This window comes from Notechis scutatus, chromosome 3 (genome assembly GCF_049901735.1).
Source record: "Notechis scutatus isolate UNSWTSFEM ecotype Mainland chromosome 3, rNotScu1.2, whole genome shotgun sequence".
Taxonomy (NCBI): Eukaryota; Metazoa; Chordata; class Lepidosauria; order Squamata; family Elapidae; genus Notechis; species Notechis scutatus.
In genome coordinates, this window is record NC_142011.1 from 140,833,085 (window position 1) to 140,840,323 (window position 7,239).

At 40.2% G+C, this 7,239-nt stretch overlaps 1 long non-coding RNA gene across 1 annotated transcript in view; it reads right to left on the reverse strand.

Moving 5' to 3' along the window:
- LOC148131414 (uncharacterized) overlaps nt 1–6,688 on the reverse strand; it is a 75,767-nt gene extending 69,079 nt beyond the window's left edge. Inside the window, exon 1 of the long non-coding RNA XR_015748802.1 lies at nt 6,459–6,688. This is a non-coding gene — a long non-coding RNA (uncharacterized LOC148131414). The remainder of the gene's footprint in view (nt 1–6,458) is intronic.
- Nucleotides 6,689–7,239: the final 551 nt, after the last annotated feature.

Sequence of the window (7,239 nt, forward strand, 5' to 3'; positions counted from 1 at the left end):
GTGCTGGGTGCCCAAGTCAGTTCTGCTCTCCATCTGACCTTGGACTTTGCCATGCTGCATTGCAAGCTTTTCTCTGTCCAAAGTTTCCCCAACCCATACCCCATTCCAGACAAGGGAATATGGGGGATGGTTTCCCCAACCCATCCCCCATTCCAGACAAGGTCACCGGAAGCACTTTTTCATCAAAAAAAGATGGCGGCGCCCAGCTGATGCCGGTACCGGGCCACGGCATAAAAAAGGTTGGGGATCACTGCTTTATCTTATCAACTGTTTTTAAATTCATTGTGAAATCATTTGAATATGCTATGCTTTCCAAACATTTTGCTAACCTAGAGTCACTTTGTAGCGGAGGTAGGTGGCAAAGAAATGTAATAAATAAACGAACATTTGGATCATTTTAGGGGCAATCCTATCACAAGATGAAATGAAATAATGGGTCTCGGACAGATGAAGACTACTTCTGCTGAAAATTCCTCCCTGTTGGTGGACAGAGCAAGAGATAAATCCCAAATATGTTGGCCTGTCCTGAAGCCCCACACTAGCCTGTTACTTCAAGCATGGTGGAAAATGTCATTCCATCACTAACAGGCCCCTCAGTTTATGAAAGTAGGATGGGAAGAGACCATTAGCTTTTTTGTTTGGGGGAGAAAATTGTTTGGGACTGATCGATTTGGAGCATATAAGGTGATGCATGTAACCAATTCTGAAGCTCAGGAAATTATACTAACTTCTGGACAATGTGAAACAGCAGTTGGCTAGGTAGAAATGGGGCTTTGGAAATGCTTTTACTAAGCAACAGCAACATGGAGATTTCAACCATCCCAATCCTCTGCATATTTTTTTGAGAAGTCATATCGATAGCACTCGATGGGACTAACCTTCCATCATGAGTACTGTTAAGGGAGATACTGGCCTAGCCAATGCCACCAACATATTAGGATACTATGATAAACAGGTGTTAAGTCTCTGAGATAACTAGAAAACTATTAAAACCTCAAAAACAATTCTTAAGTGAATCTGTAACAATAATTTCTTCCTAAAATTGCAGGTGGCAGTTCCTCTAAAATAATGTATCTCTACTTTGGGAACTTTAAGATGCGTAGATTTCAATTCCCAGAATTCCCCAGCAAGCACATATATTTAAAAAAAAGTAAAGATGATATGAGGATAGCATATTGTGGGCTACTGATCATCACTATGGTTTAGGGCAATGGGAATGGAAGGACTATGCTACTTATCTTTGCTTTAGAAGCATATTATTTCCCTCTTGCGCTAAACCTTTGCCCTAAGCAACATCCTGGATTTTTCTGCCAAAGACAAGCAGATTATATCTGGTCATTGCTCTCTCCATTTCGTTAGTCATTAACCCAACAACTAACTGGTCTTTCTGGTTTCCTTCCTTTTCAGTTTACACTGTGCCCTAAAAATCACCTTGACATCTTAAGTCTTCGATGTTTGCCAAGAAAAAGAACATGAGACACTCCCTTGCACAGACAAATGATCTTTGTGGTTATAGATGGTACCTTGTTCCAATGAGAGCAGACTCTTTAGCAAAGGTTTGTTGTGTGAAAAACTTTTGATTCAGCTCACATTAGTGAGAAGGGATCTAATAGCTTACTGAGAATTTCTGTATATCCAGTTGCCTTATTCTTATCATCAAGTTTCTGGATAAAATAAATTATTTGTTAAATGTTACCTTGAATCAGCTTTTGAACAACTCCCATCTGAAGAAGCATAAAGTGGATAATAATAAACCAGTGTTTTCTTCCACGGTATTGATCCAACCATCTAGGATCCTGAGCCTAGAGCAGGGGTCGCCAACCTTTTGGACCTCAGGGGCCACCAAACTCATAATTTTAAATCTCGCGGACCAGAGATCCGGGGAAAATCCCCCCAAAAGTCTTCAGGAAGATTCCCCACCCTGTTTTCCTACCAATCAATCCTTCTTTATTTGGGATCGCAGGATACCGTCTCCAGCTCCGTTCTCAGGAAGAAAGAGAGAGACTTTTGGCTTCATGCAAGGAAAGCAGCAGAAGCAGCAGAAATCTTTCTTTCTCTCCCTCAAACTCTGCCAGAAATGAGTCTTTGTGAGACTTGTCGCACCAGCGCAGCCTCTTGAAGCAGGATACCTTGCAGGGTCCCAAAGACTCATTTCTGGCAGAGTTTGGGGGAGAGAAAGAAAAACTTTTGCTGCTTTCCTTGCATGCAGCCAAAAGCAGAAGAAGAAAAAAGCGGAAAGAAGCAGTCCGGTGGCCAGGCCAGGCACATGGGGTGCGTGGGGCAAGTTCCCCCTCCACACTTTCCCCCCTCCCTTCACTACTTCATGTTGTTTGCAATGCAAGCAACACAAGCCTTGTGTTCCCACACAGCCTAGATTAATTGCTTTGGGGGGTGCTTTGGGGGTGACATTTCTCTGCGGACAACCAAAATTTTCTCACAGACCACCATGATCATGATCACAGACCACCATGATCAATGGTCGCCCACTGGTTGGCGACCATTGGCCTAGAGTGTTCCCTATGAGTTCATTTCTCTTGTATCAGAATAAAAGAGAAAAATCACACAATCATGCTCAAAACAACAGATTTCTTAGGGGTGTTTTTTTAATGACAGTCTACACTGCAGGGGGAGGTTCTAAATTAATTAATGAACTTTCAAAAGTAATTCTGGAAACTGTAAATCAGCCAAGAATATCTTTTTTAGCATAAGATATATAAAATTTTGAACTAAGCTTGTCTACATGATGTGCTAGAATTAAACAACCGGAAGAGTCCATTGAGAGCATTGAGTCTAATCCCTTGGTCCATCCAGGAATCCAAATTAATGAAATCATAGCAGACAGATATCTGGTCTTTTCTTAAATGTACTCAACCGGAGGGAGTGGAAACCCATTATCTCTCAGAGAACGGTTTCCACTATCAAACCGCTCTTAGCAGTAGAATTTTTTCCTTTATCTTCAGCCTTTCTAAAGCTTGAGTATATCAATTCCATTCCTTGACAGAGATCTTCCGGGCATCATCTTTCCAAATACTTGACAGCCACTGTCATATTTCTCTTTAGTCATCTCTCCTCTGGCTAAACATCCCAGTTTCATCAGTATGGCTAGGACTATGTACCTAATCATTCTCTTTCATTTTGTCTGAATCCATCTTAAGATATGATACCCAGCAGTGAACATAGCATCCAAGGTAGCATTTGATTTAAAATAAAGTGAACAGTTTCTTCCCATTATGAAGAAACTGCACTTCTGTTGACTCAGCCCAAAACTGCATTGTTTTTAGAAGGAATTCACATTGCTGACTCATATAGAATTTGAAATCATTCACTATTCCAAATTCTTTTTCTCAAATAACTGAGGTAGTGAATATGTGTAGCTCAGGGGGTCGACATGTTGCATTGTTGGAGGTGCTGAAGACTCATTGTGATACTGTACTAGATAACACACAGCAACTTTCCACATCCCACTATCCCACAGCAATCAACCAACATGCAGATAAAGTAAAATAATGTATCAAAGTAATAACAAAACATCTATAATTCAGCAATCACAGAAAAAGAACATCCTTCCAATGTGCGATATCATCACACAGCTATTAACACAAAACCCCAGAAGCAGCCAACAGGCAGATAAGATAGAACCACCACCTTATCAGCCTGATAGTACTTTACCAACGACAAGTATTACTCACTTGCACATCCCATCCTACCATGTGCAAAGCAGGCAAAATAGAAGGATATGTAATCTCTGCCAACAAAGAATCTCACTTCTCCAAAACTCCAAATATTGATGGTTTATCATTTGCGGGATCCTCCTTTTGCCACTTTCTGAAGATATGGACATTGGTCTTCTTCAGGTTTTAGAGGACATGTTCTCCAAGATTTCTTGGCCAGAGAAAAACAAATTCTCAGCAATTTCTTTCAATACCTTACATATGAGATTCAAACTAATTCTAATAAATAGCTATTTGCTGTTCATATTTCCATTAATTTCTCACTTTCATTCTTCATTCTGTTCTTCATAATTGCCTTGTGGAATATATATTCAGAAAAGACTGAGACAAAATAGGAGCTTAACAATTTTGCCTTTTCTTTAATTACCTACTTGACCTCTTCAATGAGAAGTGAACATACCGATTTGTTTCTCTTCAGCCCTTTTTTGTTGTTTGTAGAATTTTTTTTGCCAACTTTAATTTATTCTGAGCTTTAATCTGACATCTGTACAATTTTAGGTTACCTCCATGTATCGTTCTATGGTGCTCCTCTTCTTAGATGTCCATTTCTTCAGTTCTTCACTAAGCGCTCTGTGTAGCTACATGGACTTCTTCTGCTTCTTCCATTCTTCTTCCTTCACTGAAATTGTGCTTTTAGGACCTTCTTTTTTTAGAAAACTCCCACATATCCTGAATCTCTTTTCCCACTAGCTTTCCCTGATATGGAGCCTTATTCATGATTGGGATTGAAGAATCATTAGAATTCCCTTTTTTAAAGGAAGATAGACAACAAATCACATCCAGGTTTTCCAAAAGTAACAACAAGAACATTATACAGTCTCTTTCTCCAATGCTAGATCCAGTTCCTCAACTAAGCCTAAACTAACTATTTGATTAATTTCAAGCTGAGTATCCATTTTCTGGAAAAACTTCACTTGGCAGAGTTGTTCTCCCAACAATTGCTAGAATAATTACATTTCTCCATTATTACCGTTTCACAGCGCTTTAAAAGGCCTGCGGTTTGATGAAGGAAATGAAGGAGTCAACTATGTGAGGATGGAGTAAAGCAGGGGTCTCTAAACTTGGCAACTTTAAGACTTGTGGACTTCAGGTCTCAGAATTCCTCAGCCAGCAGCTGACTCTTAAAGTTGCCAAGTTTGGAAACCCCTGGGCTAAACAACATATCCAACAATTAATAAATACCGGGAGAGAAGTGCTTATGTGTCATACTTTACTAGCCACAAGTATTTGAAGGGCTGTCGAGAAACAATTTATTTTAATTTTAAATTTTAATTTATGTTACTCTTCAGAACAAAGATATTCCTAAAGCCACATCCTAGGTTGACAATTTGAGACCTGCAATTGCAACACATCGACCAATGTCTCTTGTTCTTTCGTGCTGCAGTTGAAAAACTGGAGATATATTTCCTCTTCCTCTTGTAAATGAACTGGTCGTCTCCTTTCAATTCGTGGGGGTGGGGGAAAGTGCTTGTGGCAGGAATTATTTCAGTTATGAGAAGTATATTCTATAAGAGCATCCAGAGGGATAAACCATTAGAGGGCAGCATGTTCTTAATCGTTTTAATTTGTTCTGTTCATATAGTAGCTGGATTTAAAAGAGAGAGAGAGAGAGAGACAGAGCACTGAATCCCAGATTAAAGGCATTATTATTGGGTTATCTTTAATTAGTTAAATTAATCCATAGACCCCTAGGCAACTGCTCTTTAGCTGATTTATTCATCATGGACAGACTGGTTTCATTTCAAGATTATATTTGTTTCAAAAAGTCCACATAATTAAGAATGGGAGGGAAAGCAGAAAAAAACAGATCCTTTTCTAACTGCAGACTTCAGAGGTTGTTAATATACGAATTGTTGAATAAGAGGCACATTTATCAATCATTTTATGTTTGTGTTCATTTTAATATAATAGATCCCCCCCCAGACAACACAAGATTGCAACCTTAATCACGCCAGCTCTGCTTCTAAAGCATCCTATGCCAAGAATATTGTTTGTATTCCATTTAGGACAGTCGGGGTAGTTTGTCACCATTGTGATGTTTATTTATTGATAAGTGAAATTTATAAGGCCACCCAACTCATGGTGACTCTGTGGCAATGTGCATTAAAGGCATTGAAAGAAAGAGGGTTAAGGCTTGATTATACTGAAACAGCACTAAGTCATCCCTCTGAACAAATGCTGTCTATTTGAAGCCATTCTCATCAAACATATTCAATTATGTTTAACCTGTGGTATAGTCACCATGGAAGCAATAATAGCTATATCTCACAATGTAAGTTTATCCCCCTGAAATCAGTAGGACTGAAGCTTGGTCACTTTATGCACCACAAAGTTCAAGGCCTGAGGGTCCTATCAGCCTCTGTACAACAAAGAAAAAAGGAGGAGAGAGGACAGAAATGGAGGGGCAGTGGGCCTGAGAGAAGGATGAGAGGAGAGAGGAGAGAAGAGAGGAGGGGAGAGAAGAGAGAGGAAGGAGGGGAGAGGGAGAGGAAGGGAGGGGAGGGGAAAGGAGAGAGAAGGAGAGGTTAGATTGAGAGAGAGAGAGAGAAGAAGAGAGGGGGGGGGAGGGGAGAAGAAGCTTCCCTGAGAGAACATTGAAGAAAAGATGGTTAAAAGAAAACAAGAAGAAGTACAATCAAGAAAGACCATCAGAGTATGGCTCAATTTCCTAGCATGAGACAATATTCTCATTCTGACAATAAACATGGCAGGGAAGGATAGATTTACCACATTTTGAAGTGAAATCATAAGCCAAGGTATGGCTGTGGAGAACAGGGTTGAACATTGCCTGGGATGATTACTGGAGAGAAGCGGCAGAGATGATTTAAGGTGGAGGGAGATCTGGAGTTAAAGAGAAAAGGAAGGATTAGTCTGGGGATTAGGATCAGCCAATGAGAGAAAGGTAAACAATTGGGATTGCATGAGTTTATTGTGGGATTATGTCCCCGGGCATTTTATTAAACAAGTATAAACAGCAGAGCTTCAGCACACTGTTATTTCTCTTTTCCCTGTAATTGGCTTCTGAGGATAGACGGTTGGGAAGTGGGAGATTTGCACTGCCAATTGAATCAGGGGAGGGGATTGTCCTTCAGCAAAATAGGTCCTGCTCTATTATCCACTCTCGGGAAAGAACAACGGAAACATCTTGATATGCAAATGTTTTGTGGCCATGACATTATACTAGCCCAGATGGAACAGGAAAATCCGACTTGGCCACCTGGATAGAATCTTCAGTTCTATGAAGCTGACTCTAAATGTGTTAGCCTGGCTGCTGGACAGGTGTGTCACGCTTCAAGGACTTTAACACAAATTGTTAAGATGATAAGTGCAGGTAGTCCTCAACTTAGGACCACAATGGAACCCAAGATGTATTTTGCCATGTGAGAAATTTGTCAAGTGAGCTTTGTCCCATTTTACAACTTTCCCTGCCACGTTTGTTAAGTGAATCACTGCGCTTGTCAAATTAGTAAGACTGGTTGTTGCGTGAATCTGGTTTCCCCTGTTGACT